The 16,564-nt window shown below is 37.0% G+C and overlaps 1 pseudogene; it reads right to left on the bottom strand.

The window, feature by feature from the left end:
• Nucleotides 1–2,042: 2,042 nt before the first annotated feature.
• Nucleotides 2,043–2,830, bottom strand: LOC114024609 (annotated as a pseudogene).
• Nucleotides 2,831–16,564: the final 13,734 nt, after the last annotated feature.

The raw sequence follows: 16,564 nt of genomic DNA, 5'->3' as shown, positions 1-16,564 counted from the left end.
GTGGTGGTGGAGGAGGAGAAGGAGGAGGAAAAGGAGGAAAGTTTGAAGAGTAAAAGAGACATATTTCACAAATGGAGTTTCCTTTTAAATCTGCATCAAAAATAAGGCTATAGTATTAAAAAACTGGTGGCAGGGGGTGGAGGGGAGAGATTTCAACTGGCAATAAAAGAAAAGGGAGAATTATTCCTAGAAAGATCAAGCTTAGCAGTGTTTAAATATAGCTCCAGAATGGTAAAAAAAAAAGTGACCTTCTTTACAGTATGTACTCAAACATTAATTGAATGAATGAGCATTAGCAGAGGATGAATAAATGAATCAAAGTTGGAAATACTGATATGCAGATATATAGGACATAATGCTTGCATGTTAAAAATCCCCCATGATGAGAACACTTAGGCTCTCCCTGTTGTGGACAAATCACTCAAGTTTTCCCAGCCATCACTGGGCAATCTGTTTTTATGTTGATGACTTCAGGTAATGTAGATGTCATGCACCATGGTGCCCCAGGCTGGGCTGCAACAAATAACGGATAGTTAACTTTTAAAGACAAGGCATTCAATTAATTGTGTCCATCACTGCCACATGTATTTAACAAAAGGCCCCTTTGAAGAGGGATTTAAGAACTGAGATGAACCTCCAAAGCCTCTGCGAGTCAGCGTTAATTAATGTCTAAAAGTGGATCCCATCTGAATTGATGTGAATGCTTTCTCCAAATGTGTTAGAAGTCAGAAAACCACTGTTAAGCCAACCATGGCTGCTGTCCTGAGCCTTCACATCAGCCTTTGATTAAGACATAGCTTAGATGTCCACACATCTGGAACAGCTGGCACCTTGAATTCCCATTTTAACAAAGTGAGATGTACAGTGGGTCCTCTAGGTTCCTTGCCTCATTTCATAGCTTTCCTATGATAAAAGGTCAGAGCCAGTGTATGTCCTGGGCTTGTTGTAGGTAACAGTACTTCCCTAGAGACAGTCTGTGTATTTCAAATGCTAAGGGAGAGTCTTGCCTCTGTATAAATGACAGATTGAGTCATTGTTTTTAGACAAGTGAAGCTCAGCAATGCTGTAGTAAAGGATATCTTTAGTTAAAATAGTGGAATACACTGTCCTTTGACGAACCTAAGTAGTTTCCATTATTGTAACTGTAGATATATTTTCCCACGATGTTATTTTTTCATGAATCAGGAAAAGAGTATGTTATTATTTACAAAATTATATCTCGGCTTCTAAAAGGCAATATAGCTTAGTGAAGAATGTGCTGATCTCTGACCCATTTCACTATGAATCCAGAGGCAAGTCACTGAACCTCTTAGTACTCACAGGAAATTCTCTAAATAGCAAGGAAGTTGTGTATTTGAGAAAGAAATTTTCACATAGGCTGATGGAATCACAAGTTCAGACCCCATATTCATTAGGGAAAGAATAATAAAGCTATGATAATAATAATAATAATAATAATAATAACAATAAACTATATTGGCATATAGTTTTCTTTCTCAGTTTTTGCTCTTCCTGGTTTGTGTATCAGCACCATATTTGCATCATAAAAGGAATTTGGTAGTACTCCTTTGCCTATTTTTCCAAATGGTTTATATAGCATTGATACCAATTTTTTTTTTAATGTTTGGTATTATTCACTTCCAAAACCATCTAGTCCTGGGCATTTTTTCATAGGGAGAACATTTAGAGCTTGTTCAATTTCTTTTTTTTTCTAAGTTATGGTTATTTAAATATGCTATTTCTATTTCTGTTAATCTAGACAATGATATATTTTAATAAATATTCATCCATTTTACTTATATTGTTAGATTTATTGGCATATCATTGGGCAAAATGATTCCAAAAACTATTTTAAGTTCATCGTCATTGGTGGTAAATTCACCCTATCATTTTTGATACTGGTAATTTTGTTTTCTTCTTTTTTTAAATTAAATTAACAAATGTTTTGTCTATTTTTTTCATAAAACTAGGTTTAGTTTTCTTTATTATTTCTTTTTTTTCATGTATTAGATGTATTGCTTATTGAGAATGTGCCAGCTGCCTTAGTCCAGGCTAGTGAGCTCCTCCAGCAGGGTTGCCTTCTCCTGCTCTGACTCCAGCAGCAGCTTGTGGTTATATTCCTGTCTGTCCTCCAGTCGCTGAATGAGTGGGCCACTGATGTCCTATGTCTAGACTGCCCAGGTTCTTGGTAAATACTGAACCGTTGTGAATCTTGGTCACTGCATCCAGGTGGGTGAGACCGTGGAACATCCTATAGGCATCTTGTTTCTCCTGGCACAGAATCTTGGGCAATTCAATGACTACCTCAAGGGACACTTTCCCCATGATGTCGTCAGGCACAATGTGGTGTGGGATGTCAACTGTCTCATACTCTGAGCTCTTCTGGGCCTGAAGGGATTGGAAGCAAATATGGAGTAAACAGACAGTCTTGGTGTTTTTGTCTTCAACAAAATGGGAGAAAATAAATCCCACAAAGCTCTCATCCATCATGTGATACATGGCTTGGGTAAAAATGTCAACATGTGATGGTCACACAATTATGTGGGGATGAGAATGATACCAGCCCACAACTCAATTGTGGCGACCAGTCAGCTGAGCCATTCTTTTCTGCTTCCACAGAAGCAGCAGAAAGCTGCTCAAGAGAAATCTCCACTTGATCCTTCCTCTTATCTGAACATCACAGAACGATGACAGAGTGGATGCATACAACCTTGGTGGTGTCCACCTTGCCACCGCATAGTCCCATGACCTCCTCCTTTTCAGTGCTCAGGGCATGGTTGAACACCACCAAAAAGGCATCTGACTGTAGGTGCACTGTCAGGATGTCCATCTTGGATTGGCCCCTTATTTATTTGAAATAATGGTTTTCTTATATTCAGTTTTATTAACGTCTTCTTTGATTTTCTGTATTTTCAATTTAGTGTTTATTTGGAGATTTTAAAATTGTTTTTTTCTAGATTTTTTTAGTAGCATGTCTAATTCATTGATTTGTTATTTTATTGATATAAGCATATACATACATGCATACATATACATATACACACATATGTATATATATATGCACATATATACATGTGTACATATGTACATACATATACAATTTTCTTCTCCCCTAAGTACTGCTTTGGTTGTATCCCATAAATTTTTGTATTTGTCCAATTCATGCACAAGTCAAGACATCATCCTGTGATGTCATTGATCCTTTTCAAAACAAAGGATAAACAACAATTCCTTCTAATTGCCCTAATAATAGCAAAATTCTTAGAAATTACAATTATCATATTTCCATGTAGAAATGTAAACAGTTAAATCTTATTAATTCCCTTATGATTTCTCTGTTTACCTTTTTATGCTTCTCAAATCTTGTATTTGAAAGTTAAGCTTTCTATTCATCTCTAATATTTTCATCAGGAATGCTAGAAAGTTCTCTATTTCATAGAATATCCATTTTTCCCCTGAAGGCTTATACTCAGTCTTATTGAGTAGGAAATTGTTTGTTGTAATTCTAGCTCCTCTGCCCTCCAAAATATCATATTTTGATAGGGCTATATTTTGAAGGAGCTCTCTGCTCCTTCAGTGTGGAAGTTGCTAAATCTTGTATGATCCTGAGTGTGGTTCTAGGATATTTAAATTACTTGTTTCTGACTGTTGGCAATACATTCTCCTTGACCTAGGAGTTCTGGAATAATATTCTTGGGGGAGTTCAGGAATAATATTCCTTGGCAGGAGGGATATTTGGGGAACTTTCAACAGGTAATGAATAATTTTTTTCAATTTCTATTTTACCTTCTGATTCGAGAAAATCAGGGAAGTTTTCCTTGATAATTTGTTGAAATGTGATATCCAGAGTCTTTTTTTTCATGATTTTCAGGTAACTCAATAATTCTAAAATTACCTTTCTTTGATTTATTTTCAAGGTCATTTTTTCCAATGATATAGTTCACATTTTATTCTTTTTTTAACTCTTTTGATTTTGTTTTATTATTTTTTAGTGTCTCATCAAATCAATAGCTTCTACTTGTCCAGTTCTAATTTTTTTCACTTTCATTAATTCTTTTTTTATTTGATTCTTCTCATATAAAATGACATATGAAAATGTTTCACATGATTGTACATGTATAACCTGTATCTGTTTACTGTCTCAGAGAAAGGGGAGGGAAGGGAGGGATAGAATTTAGAAGTCAAAATTTAAAAAAAAAGTTAAAAATGTTTTAAAATATAATTGGGGGAGAACAAAATATTAGATATATTTTTAAAAGTCATGTTCTACTCTTTGTGACTCCACAGACCACAGAATTGCAGGATGTCCTCCACTATCCTACTTAGTCCCTCTTGTGAGACCCTTGAGCCAAACTTAAACTATGAGTAATTTTTCCTGAGGACTCTGGGATGGGGTGTGAAGAGCCAGAGAGTTTTGGAAAAAAAGAGCCTGTGTGTTTTTCATTTAAAGGCCACACTCCCTTCGGACTGGACTCTGTGTGTGTATGACCCAGAGCTGAAAGAGGCCTGACTGGAGAGGGAGAGGGCAAATGACCCAGTGCCCCTTGGCTTAGCCCTAGTTCATATCTTTTTTTTTCTGTTACTTCATTTTTATTTTTTAAATAAATTTCTTTACTTTTAGTTTTCAACATTTACTTCCACAAGATTTTGAGTTCCAAATTTTCACCCCATCTCGCCCCTCCCCCCACCCCAATATGGCATGCATTCTGAATACCCCTTCCCCTGGTCTGCCTTCCCTTCTATCTCCCCCCTTCTTCTCTTATCCCCTTCCCCTTCTATTTTCCTGTAGGGCAGGATAGATTTCTGTACCCCATTTCCCGTATTTCTTATTTCCCAGTTGCATGTGAAAACTTTTTTTAAACATGTATTTTTAAAAATTTGGGTTCCAAATTTTTGCCTTTCCTCCCTCCACACCCACACTCATTGAAAAGGCAAGCAACTCAATATAAGTTATACATGTGCAGCTATGTAAAACACCTCCATAGTAGATATGCTGAGAAAAACTAACTCTATTTCTCTTAATCCTATCCTGCCCCCAATTTATTCTATTCTTTCTTTTGACCCTGTCCCCCATCAGAAGTATTTGCTTCTGATTGTCCTCTTTTTCAATCTGCCCTCTTCTCTATCATCCCCCTACTCTCTTGTCCCCTTCTCCCCCATTTTCCTGTACTGTAAGACAGATTTCCATACCCAATTGAGTGTATATGTTATTCCCTCCTTAAGTCAAATCCTATGAGAATAAGATTCACTCATTCCCTCTCACATTCCCGTTTCCCTTCTACAGTAAGAGCCTTTTTTTGTCTGTTTTATGTGAGATAATTTACCCCATTCTACCTGTCCCTTTCTCCTTCTCTCTGTATAATCTTCTCTCACCCCTTAATTTTATTCTCCAGATATGACGCCTTCATCCTCAACTCACCTTGTGCCCTCTATCTATCTATCTATCTATCTATCTATCTATCTATCTATCTATCTATCTATCTATCTATCTATCTATTTATCTATCTATACATACATATAATTTTTCCCTCCAACTACGCTAATACTGAAAAAGGTCTCATGAGTTACAAAAATCATCTTTCCATGCAGGAATGTAAAAAGTTCATCCTTAATAAGTCTCTTATGATTTTTCTTTCCTGTTTACCTCTTCCTGTTCCACTTGAATCTTGTATTTGAAAGTGAAATTTTCTATTCAGCTCTGGTCTTTTCATCAAGAATACTTGAAAGTCCTCTATTTCACTGAATGTCCAATTTTTCCCCGGAAGGATTATACTCAGTTTTACTGGGTAGGTGATTCTTGGTTGTAAACCTATCTGCTTTGCCCTTTTGAACATTATATTCCACACCCTGTGGTCCCTTAATGTAGAAGCAGCTTAATCTTGTGTTATTCTGATTGTTTCCACAATACTTGAATTGTTTCTTTCTGGTTGCTTATAATATTTTTACCTTCACCTGGGAACTCTGGAATTTGGCTACAATATTCCTAGGAGTTTTCCTTTGGGGATCTCTTTCAGGAGGAGATAGCGGATTATTTCAATTTCTATTTTGCCCTCTGGTTCTAGAATATCAGGGCAGTTTTCCTTGATAATTTCTTTCTTTTTTATTGTTTATTTTTATTTATTAATTTACTTTGATTTATCAATAATCACTTCCCAATGCTTTTGAGTTTAAAATTTTTGTCCCCCTTCCTCTCCACCACCCTCCCCAAAACAGCGCACAATCTGATATAGGCTATACATTTACATTCATATTAAACATATTTTCACATTAGAGATGTTGTAAGTAAAAATTAAAATCAATAGGAGAAACCATCAGAAAGAGGAAACAAAACTCAAAAGAAGAGAAAAAAAATTGAAATTCAACTTCCATAGTTCTTATTTTTGGTTGTGGATAGTATTTTCTATCACAAGGCCTCTGGAAATGTTTTAGAACCTTGTATTGCCAGGAAGGGTTAAGTTTATCAATATTAGTCATCACACAACATGGCTGTTATTTTATACAATGTTCTCTTGGTTCTGCTCACTTCATTCAGCATCAGACCATATGAGTCTTTCCGGGTTTTTTTGAAGTCAGCCTGTTCATCATTTCTTATAGCATAATTGCATTCCATCACATTCATGTACCACAATTTGCTCAGCCATTCCCCAATTGATGGGCATCCTTTCAATTTCCAATTCTTCGCCACCACAAAAAGAGCTGCTATGAATATTTTTGTACATGTAGGTCCTTTTCCTGTTTGTGTGATCTCTTTGGGATATAGCCCTAGAAGTGCTATTGCTGGGTCAAAGTGTATGCACATTTTTATAGCCCTTTGGGCTTAGTTCCAAATTGCTCTCCAAAATGGTTGGATCATTTCACAATTCCACCAACAATGCATTAGTGTTCCAATTTTCCCACATCTTCTCCAACATTTATCATTTCCCTGTTTTCTCATGTTGGCCATTCTGATAGGTGTGATGTGGTACCTCAGAGTTTTTTTAATCTGTATTTCTCTAATCAATAGTGATTTAGAGCATTTTTTCATATGACTATAGATGCCTTTATTTTCTTCATCTGAGAACTGTCTGTTCATATCCTTTGACCATTTATCAATTGAGGAAATGGCTTGTATTCTTATAATTTGACTTAATTCTCTATATATTTTAGAAATGAGGCCCTTATCAGAGAGACTGGTTGTAAAAATTCTTTCGCGATTTTCTACCTTCCTTCTAATCTTAGTTGCATTGGCTTTGTTTGTGCAAAAACTTTTCAATTTAATGTAATCAAAATCAGTTATTTTGCTTTTTGTAATGTTCTCTATCTCCTGCTTGGTCATGAATTCTTCTGTTCTCCATAGATCTGACAGGTAAACTATTCCTTTCTCTCCCAGTTTGCTTATAGTATCAGCCATTATATCTAAATCATGAACCCATTTTGACTTTATTTTGGTATATGGTGTGAGATTTTGGTCTATGCCTAGTTTCTGCCATACTCTTTTCCAGTTTTCCAGCAGTTTTTTCAAAGAATGGGTTCTTATTCCAGAAGCTGGGGTCTTTGGGTTTATCAAATAATATATTATTACAGTCATTGACTACTTTGTGTTGCATATTTAACCTATTCCACTGATCCACTACTCTATTTCTTAGCCAGTACCAAGCAGTTTTGATGATTGCTGCTTTATGATACAATTTAAGATCTGGAATGGCTAGGCCACCTTCCCCTGCATGTCTTTTCATTAGTTCTCTTGATATTCTGGACCTTTTATTCTTCCAAATGAATCTTCCTATTGTTTTTTCTAACTCTAAAAAAATAATTTTTTTGGTGTTTGATTGGTATGGCAATGAATGAGTAAATTAGCTTAGGTAGAATTGTCATTTTTATTATATTAACATGGCCTACCCATGAGCAACTGATGTTTTTCCAATTATTAAGATCTGACTTTATTTGCATAAAAAGTGTTTTATAATTGTGTTCATAGAGTTCTTGGGTTTGTTTCAGGAGGTAGACTCCTAAATATTTTGTAATGTCTACAGTAAGTTTAAATGGAATTTCTTTTTCTATCTCTTGCTGTTGGGCTTTGTTGGTAATATATAGAAATACCAAAGATTTATGTGGGTTTATTTTATAGCCTGCAACTTTGCTAAAGTTGTTTATTATTTCAAGTAGTCTTTTTACTTCATTCTCTGGGATGATCTAAGTATAGCATCATGTCATCTGCAAAGAGTGATAGCTTTGTTTCTTCTTTGCCTATTCTAATACCTTCAATGTCTTTTTTCTTCTCTTATTGCTAAAGCTAACATTTCCAGTATGATGTTGAATAACAGTGGTGATAATGGACACCCTTGTTAAACCCCTGATCTTATTGGAAATGCTTCTAACTTGTTCCCATTACATATTATGCTTGCTGAAGGTTTTAGATAGATGCTATTTACTGTTTTAAGGAAGACTCCATTTATACCTATGCTCTCTAGTGTTTTTTAATAGGAATGGGTGTTGTATTTTGTCAAAAGCTTTTTCTGCACCTACTGAGATGATCATGTGGTTTCTGTTAGTTTTGGTGTTGATATGATGAATTATGCCAATAGTTTTCCTTATATTGAACCAGCCCTGAATTCCTGGTATAAATCCTACCTGGTCATAGTGTATTATTTTTGTGATAAGTTGCTGTAATCTATTTGCTAATATTTTATTTAAAAATTTTGCATCTATATTCAATAGAGAAATTGGTCTATAATTTTCTTTCTCTGTTTTGACTCTTCCTGATTTAGGTATCAGCACCATATTTGCATCCTAAAAATAATTTGGTAAGACTCCTTCTTCACCTATTTTCCCAAATACTCTATATAGTTTTGGAATTAATTGTTCTTTAAATGTTTGATAGAACTTGCTTGTAAATCCATCTGGCCCTGGAAATTTTTTCCTAGGGAGTTCATCAATGGCTTGTTCAATATCTTTTTCTGAGAGGGGGTTATTTAAGTATTTTACTTCCTCTTCTGTTAATCTGGGCAATTTATATTTTTGTAAATATGTATCCATTTCACTCAGATTGTCAAATTTATTGGCATATAGTTGGGCAAAATAATTCCTTATTATTGTTTTAATTTCTTCTTCCTTGATGGTAGCTTCATCTTTTTCATTCTTCATACTAGTAATTTGGTTTTCTTCTTTCTTTTTTTTAAATTAGATTAACCAAAGGTTAATCCATTTTATTGGCTTTTTCATAAAACCAGCTCTTAGTTTTATTTATTAGTTCAATAGTTTTCTTAATTTCAATTTTATTATTTTTTCCTTTGGTTTTCAATATGTCTAATTTGGTGTTTAATTGAGGATTTTTCATTTGTTCTTTTTCTAGTTTTTTTAGTTGTATTCCCAGTTCATTGATATCCTCTTTTTCTATTTTATTTAGGTAAGCATTTAGAGATACAAAACTTCCCCTAAGAACTGTTTCTGCTTCATACCATACATTTTGGTATGTTGTCTCATTATTGTCATTCTCTTGAATGAAATTATTGATTGTTTCTATGATTTGTTGTTTGACCCAATTATTTTTTAGGATTAGATTATTTAGTTTCCAATTATTTTTTAATCTATCTTTCCATGGGCCTTTATTACGTGTAACTTTTATTGCATCATGATCTAAAAAGGATGCATTTAATATTTCTGCCTTTCAGCATTGGGTTTTGATGTTTTTATGCCCTAGTTCATGGTCAATTTTTGTGTATGTGCCATGTACCACCGAGAAAAAAGTATATTCCTTTCTATCCCCATTCAGTTTTCTCCAGAGATCTATCATACCTAACTTTTCTAATGTTCTATTCACCTCCTTAACTTCTTTCTTGTTTATTTTGTGGTTAGATTTATCTAGTTCAGAGAGGGGGAGGTTGAGGTCCCCCACTAATATAGTTCTGCTGTCTCTTTCTTCCTGTCACTCCCTGAACTTCTCCTCTAAGAATTTGGATGCTATACCATTTGGTGCATATATGTTTAATAATGATACTACTTCATCGTCTATGGTTCCTTTTAGCAGGTTGTAGTTTACTTCTTTATCTCTTTTGATAAGATCTATTTTTGCTTTTGCTTTGTCTGAGATCAGGATTGCTACCCCTGCTTTTTTTTTACTTCAACTGAAGCACAATATATTTTGCTCCAGCCTTTTACCTTTACCCTGTTTGTGTCACTCTTTTTCAAATGTATTTCCTGTAAACAACATATTGTAGGATTATGGTTTTTAATCCATTCTGCTATATGCTTCCATTTTATGGGAGAATTCATCCTATTCACATTCACAGTTATGATTACTATCTGTGTCTTTTTCTCCATCCTTTTTGTCCCCTGTTTATTCTTTTCTTTCTCCTTTCTCTTTCCCCCCGTCACTGGTGTTTTGCTTTTGACCACCACCTCCTTCAGTCCCACCTCCCTTCTATTATCCCTTTCCCTTTTCTTCCCCTTTACCCTTACTGTTTCTTCCCTCCCTTCTATCCCCCCTTCCCTTTCTTTTCCCTTTTCCCTCCTACTGCCTATAGAGCAAGTTAGATTTCTATACCTAACTGATTATATTATTCCCTTCTTGAGCCAAATCTGATGAGAGTAAGGTTCAAACAATGCTTAGCCCCCTCCCTTCTTTACTTCTACTCTAATAGGTTTTTGTGTCTTTTCCTGTAATGTAATTTACCATTGTCTGCCTCCTCCTTTCTCAGTACATTTTCTTATCTCAGACTAATCCACTTACTTGGATCCATTTAACCCACTTGATTAATTTTTTTTATCATTTCATTAAAATCAACTTATATCCACCCCCGTATGTATACTCCTTTAACATGATATAATAACAATACAGTTCTCAATAGTTGTGTCATCTTCCCTTGTAGGGATGTAAACATTTTGCCCTTATTAACAACATATTGTATCTTTCTGTTCCATTTACATTTTTATGTCTCTCTTGAATCTTGTACTTGAAGATCAAATTTTTTGTTGAGCTCTGTCTTTTTATCAGGAACGTTTGGATGAATTTTGTTGAATATCCATCTCCTTCCCTGAAAACTCATGCTCATTTTCACTGGGTAGTTAATCCTTAGCTGCATTCCAAGCTCCTTTACCTTACAGAATATCATGTTCCTACGGTCCTTTAATGTAAAGAATGCAAGGTCCTGTGTAATCCTGACTGTGGTTCCATGATATTTAAATTGTTTTTTTTCTGGCTGCTTGCAATATTTTCTCATTTATCTGGTAATTTTGGAATTTAGCTATTATATTCCTTGGAGTTGTCAATTTGGATCTCTTTCAGGCAGGAGAGGTGGATTCTTTCTGTGGTTATTTTGCCTTCTAGTTCTAGAACTTCAGGGCAGTTTTCCTTTATGATTTCCTGAAGGATATTGTCCAGGCTCTTTTTTTCATCATGATTTTCAGGTAGACCAATAATTTTTAAAATGTCTCTCCTGGATAGATTTTCCAGGTCAGTTGTTTTACTCACGAGGTATTTTAAGTGTTGATCTATTTTTTTCATTTATTTTGTTTCTATTTGACTGATTCTTGCTCTCTCATAGAATGTTAGTTTCAATTTGTTCAATTCTAATTTTTAACATATTGTTTTCTTCTGTTAGATTTTGTACTTTCTTCTCCAATTGGTCAATTGTATTGTTAAGGGATTTGTTTTCTTCACTGTACTTTTTTTTTCCATCTGGCCAATTGTGTTTTTTAGGGACTTGCTTTCTTCAGTGTACTTTTTTCCCAATTGGCCAACTGTACTTTTTAAGGACTCCTCTACCTCTCTCATTTGACTTTTAAAATTCTTCTAGAGCTCTTTTAAGAAGACTTTTTGGCCTTCAGACCAATTCATATTCCCTTTTGATGTTGCAGATGTGGGTTTGATGACAACATTGTCCTCTTTAGAATTTCTGTCTTGATTTTCAATCTTCTCATGATATGAATCTATCATATGTCTCTTTTTACTCATGGTGTTTCTTCATTCCCTGGCCTTTAAAGAGATTATGCTCTCCTGCTGGGGAGCAGAGGGCACTGATCCAATAAATAATCCAACAAATAATCCACTGATTATTGTGTGGGGAGCCTAGGTCTTGGTCACTGGTTTTGTGTGCTGAGACCTCTTATGTTGGCAATTGGAGGATGTAGGGTTCTGGCAGCTTACCTGGTGTTGAGCTGGAATCAGCAAGGCTGGGACTTTCAGGCAAATCTAGGTTGCCTGCTTTTCCTTTCCTTTAGCTTTGTTTAGCTCCTTTTTGATGGGTGCTGTCAGGTGTTTATCTGCCTGGGGCCCCTTGCAGTGATGTCTCCCTTAGTTCTGTTGAGGCACTGGGACACTCCTTTGCTGTAGAATGCTGAGGCACCTGGTGGTTTCCTGAGCTGGTTTCCCTGGTTCTCCCACCCTCACTGAGGCACTCAGAGGTCCAGCTGTTGGTGTTTGCCTGCTCAACCACCTGGGTTTTGGGATCTCCTCCTGGTTGGTAGTTGGAGGCTGTAGGGTTCTGACAGTTTACCTGGTGTAGTTGGAATCAACAAGGCTGGAACTTTTAGGCAACTCTGGGTTGCTTTCTTCAGTTCCTTTCCAAGGAATGCTACAGGGTGCTTAACCGCCTGGGTCACTTTGTAGTGTTACTTCCCTTATTTTTGCTGAGGCACTGGGAGAACCTGTTTGCTGTAGAATGCCAAGGCACCAGAATATCCTCCTGGTGTGGTAAAGTAGGTATTTCCACTAGCTGGTTGGGTGACTCCCAGTACCATACTACTCTCCTTCCCCCAGGGTAAGAGGGGCCTTTCCCATTAATCCTTGTAGCTACCTGGGCTACTGCACTGCTGCACCCCATATTTCTTCTAGTTCAGCTGTTCCAGGGTTTTTTCTGGGGTGATATTTTCTGGGTTTTCAAAGGTTGATAGGGGACGGTGAGAGCTACTACCTTTTTACTCCACCATCTTGGCTCCCAGAAGCAGAAGTTCAATAATCTCTTGAAAGACGATGTCTAGGCTCTTTTTTTTGATCATGGCTTTCAGATGGTCCAATAATTTTTAAATTCTCCCTCCTGGATCTATTTTCCAGGTCAGTTGTTTTTCCAATGAGATATTTCACATTGTTTTCTAATTTTTTCTTCTTTTGGATTTGTTTTACACTGTCTTGATTTCTCATAAAGTCACTAGCTTCCAATTGCTCTATTCTAATTTTTAAAGAAGTATTTTCTTCAGTAATCTTTTGGACTTCCTTTTCCATTTGGCCAATTTTGCTTTTTAGGGCATTCTTCTCCTCATCAACTTTTTGGACCTCTTTTGCCATTTGGGTTAGGCTATTTTTTAAGGTGTTATTTTCTTCAGTATTTTTTGGGTCTCCTTTAGCAAACTATTGACTTGTTTTTCATGATTTTCTTCCATTGGTCTCATTTCTCTTCCAATTTTTTTCCTCTACTTCTGTTACTTGCTTCTCAAAATCGCTTTTGAGATCTTCCAAGGCCTGGGACTGATTCATATTTTTCTTGGTGGCTTTGGATGCAGGAGCTTTGACTTTGTTTTCTTCTGGTTATATGTTTTGATCTTCTTTGTCACCAAAGTAAGTTAATATATTCTGACTCTTTTTGTGCTGCTTACTCATGATCCTGGCCAATTACTTGAGTTTTAAACTCTTTGTTAAGGTAAAAGACTGCTTCCAATGTGGAGAATGTGCTGTCCCAAGCTTCAAGGGTTTGTACAGCTGTTTTCAGAGATACTTCTAGGGACCTGTAAATTTTCAATTCCCCCAAGGTGGTATGATAAGGGTGAGGTGTTTCTTCTCCACTGCCATGAAAAGCTCCACCACACCAGTACTCCTGCTCACCCCAGGACTGCCCCTCAGAACTGTGACACAGATCCAAGCATGGGCAAAGCAAGAGATTCCTGCCTCAGCACCAGCAAAGAGATCCCTGCAATCACCCTCTGATCAGCCACTCAATTCCCCTTCAGTCTGTGGGGCCAGAAGCTCAGAAGGCAGTCATCACCCTGAGGCCGCACTCGGTACTTGCGACTGAGACCTAGCTTCTCTCTCACCACAGTCAGACATTTCCTACTGACCTTCCAAGTTGTCTTTGTTGTTCAAGGGTTCAGGGGTCTGGAAACTGCCACAGTTGCCTGTGATTCAGCCCTCTGAGATCTGCTCCAGGTTCACTGTGGCCTGTGTGTTCACGCCAAACTGTGCTCCTCTCCCTGCCGGGGACAATATACCTTTCCAATCACCCTTCCTGGTTGTCTTGGGCTGTAAATTTGTTTCACTCTGTCTTTTTGTGAGTTCTGCTGCTTTAGAATTTGTTTAGAGTCTTTTTTTTTTTTACAGGTATTTTGAGGTGTTTGAGGGAGAGCTCAAGCAAGTCACTGCTTTCTCAGTTCTAATTTTTAAGGAATTGTTTTCTACAATGAGCTTTTTTACCTTTGGCCAATTCTACTTTTTTTTTTTAAGAGATCTTTTCTTCAATGAGTTTTTGTACATTTTTCTCTGTTTTGCCAATTTTGCTTTTTAATGAGTTTTTTTTCTCTTAATTGACTTTTTGCACCTCTTTTACCATTTGGACTATTCTGTTTTTAAGGTATTATTTTCTTCAGTATTTGTGAGTATATGTGCCTCCTTTAACAAATTGTTGACTATTTCATGGTTTTCTTGCATCACTATTGTTTATTTTCCATTTTTTTCCTCAACCTCTCTCATGTGATTTTAAAAATCATTTCTGAGATCTCCTAGGAATCCCTTTTTTTTGGCCTGACACTGATTCATGTTTTTCTTTTAGGGTTTGCATGCAACTATTTTGACTTTCTTATCTTTATAATTTATATTTTGATCTTCCCTGTCATCATAACAACTCTTTATGGTCAGATATTTTTATTGTTGTTGTTGTTGGTGGTGGTGTTTGCTCATTTTTCCAGATCATTTCTTTTTTTAATTAATTTATCTTTAGTTCTCAACATTCACTTCCACAAGATTTTGAGTTCCAAAATTTCTTACTTGCTTTTCAAAATCTTTTCTGAGCTCTTCCATGGCCTGAGACAAATTCATATTTTTCTTGGAGGCTTTGGACGTAGAGGCTTTGACTTTATTGTCTTCTTCTGGTTGTATGTTTTGATCTTCTTTGTCACCAAAGTAAGATTCTATAGTCTGAGTATTGTTACGTTGTTTGCTCATGTTCCCAGCCAATTATTTGACTTTTAAACTCTTTGTTACAATAGGGTTCTGCTTCCTGTGTAGACGGTATATCAAACCTTCAGGGGTTTTGTGCAGATGTTTTCAGAGGCACTTCTAGGGAGCTGTAAATTTTCAGTTCTTCCACAGTGGTATGATTAAAGGAGAGGTGTTTACTCCTTTCCTGGCCTGTGCTCTGGTCTATGAATGATGACAAACACTCTTTTCTTCCTTGGAACTGTGAGGAGGATTCCCTCTTACTGCTAGCACTAACTCTTCCACACCAGTGTTCCTCCTCACCCCAGGACTGCCACCCATGAGTGGGACCAGATCCAAGCATAGGCAAAGCAAGAGAATCCTGCCTCAGCACCAGCAAAAATATACCTGCAATCCACCTCTGATCAGATCTTGATATCCTCACCATCTGTGGGCCAAGAGCTCCAGAAGCAGCCACCACCACCCTCACCACCCCATGGCTGTACCAGGGCTAGGACCAGACTGCACTCTTCTCTCACCCAGGTCTGACAGACCTTTCCCACTGACCTTCTAAGTTATCTTTGGTTTTTGTGGGTTGAGAAGTCTGGAAACCACCACAGATGCCCCATGATTTAGTCTCCTGGGGCCTGCTCTGAGTTTGCTGGGGCCCTGACTTTGCTGGCATGGCCCCAAGCTGAGCTATGCTCCTCTCCCAATCTGGCACAATAGAATTTTCCTATTGACCTTCCAGATTGTCTTGGGCTGTAAATTTTTTTTTTCATTCTGTCTTTTTGTGGATTCTACTGCTCTAGAATTCATTTAGATTCATTTTTATAGGTATTTGGAGGGGTTTGGGGGAGACCTTAAGCAAGTCACTGCTTTTACTTTACCATCCTGGCTCGTCCCCTTATTTCTTGACTTTTAATGTTATGTTTACATTAGGCTTTGCTTCCAGGGTGGAGGGGGTCTTTGTCTCAAGCTTAAGTTGTTGTTGTTGTTGTTGTTGTTGTTGTTGTTGTTGTTTTTGTTTTTGTGCTGCTGGTGTTAGAGCTAGTTCTAGGGGTCTATAGGTTTTTGGTGCTATCAAGGTGGTGTTATCTAAGGAAAAGTGTGGCCACTGCTAGCCTGGCCTGTGCTATGGTCTTTACCTAGGAACAGACCTTGTTCCCCTGCAGCCACAAGTGCTGGTATTTCTCTTAGCTCTGGCAATGTGATTACATTCCATTCTCTTCTGCAGTCACAATCATTCTTGCTCCTTTCTGCCATGGAATTGATACCAGGGACTCTTCTTTTGTGAGTGACCACAAGAACTCCTCTCTGCCCTTGGATTGTGACCAGGGTCCCTGCTCTCCTACAGCCATAAGTGCTAGTGATTCCCTTTGCCCTGGGACTGTGACCCAGAACTGTGTATGGGCAATGCAATAAGGCCCTGAACCAAGGAATGGCTTTTTTGTTTTGTTTTGT

This window comes from Vombatus ursinus, unplaced genomic scaffold, assembly GCF_900497805.2.
Source record: "Vombatus ursinus unplaced genomic scaffold, bare-nosed wombat genome assembly UNPS02014822.1, whole genome shotgun sequence".
Classification (NCBI taxonomy): domain Eukaryota; kingdom Metazoa; phylum Chordata; class Mammalia; order Diprotodontia; family Vombatidae; genus Vombatus; species Vombatus ursinus.
Note: the sequence above shows the minus strand (reverse complement) of the source record. Positions and strands in the feature narration are given on the sequence as shown.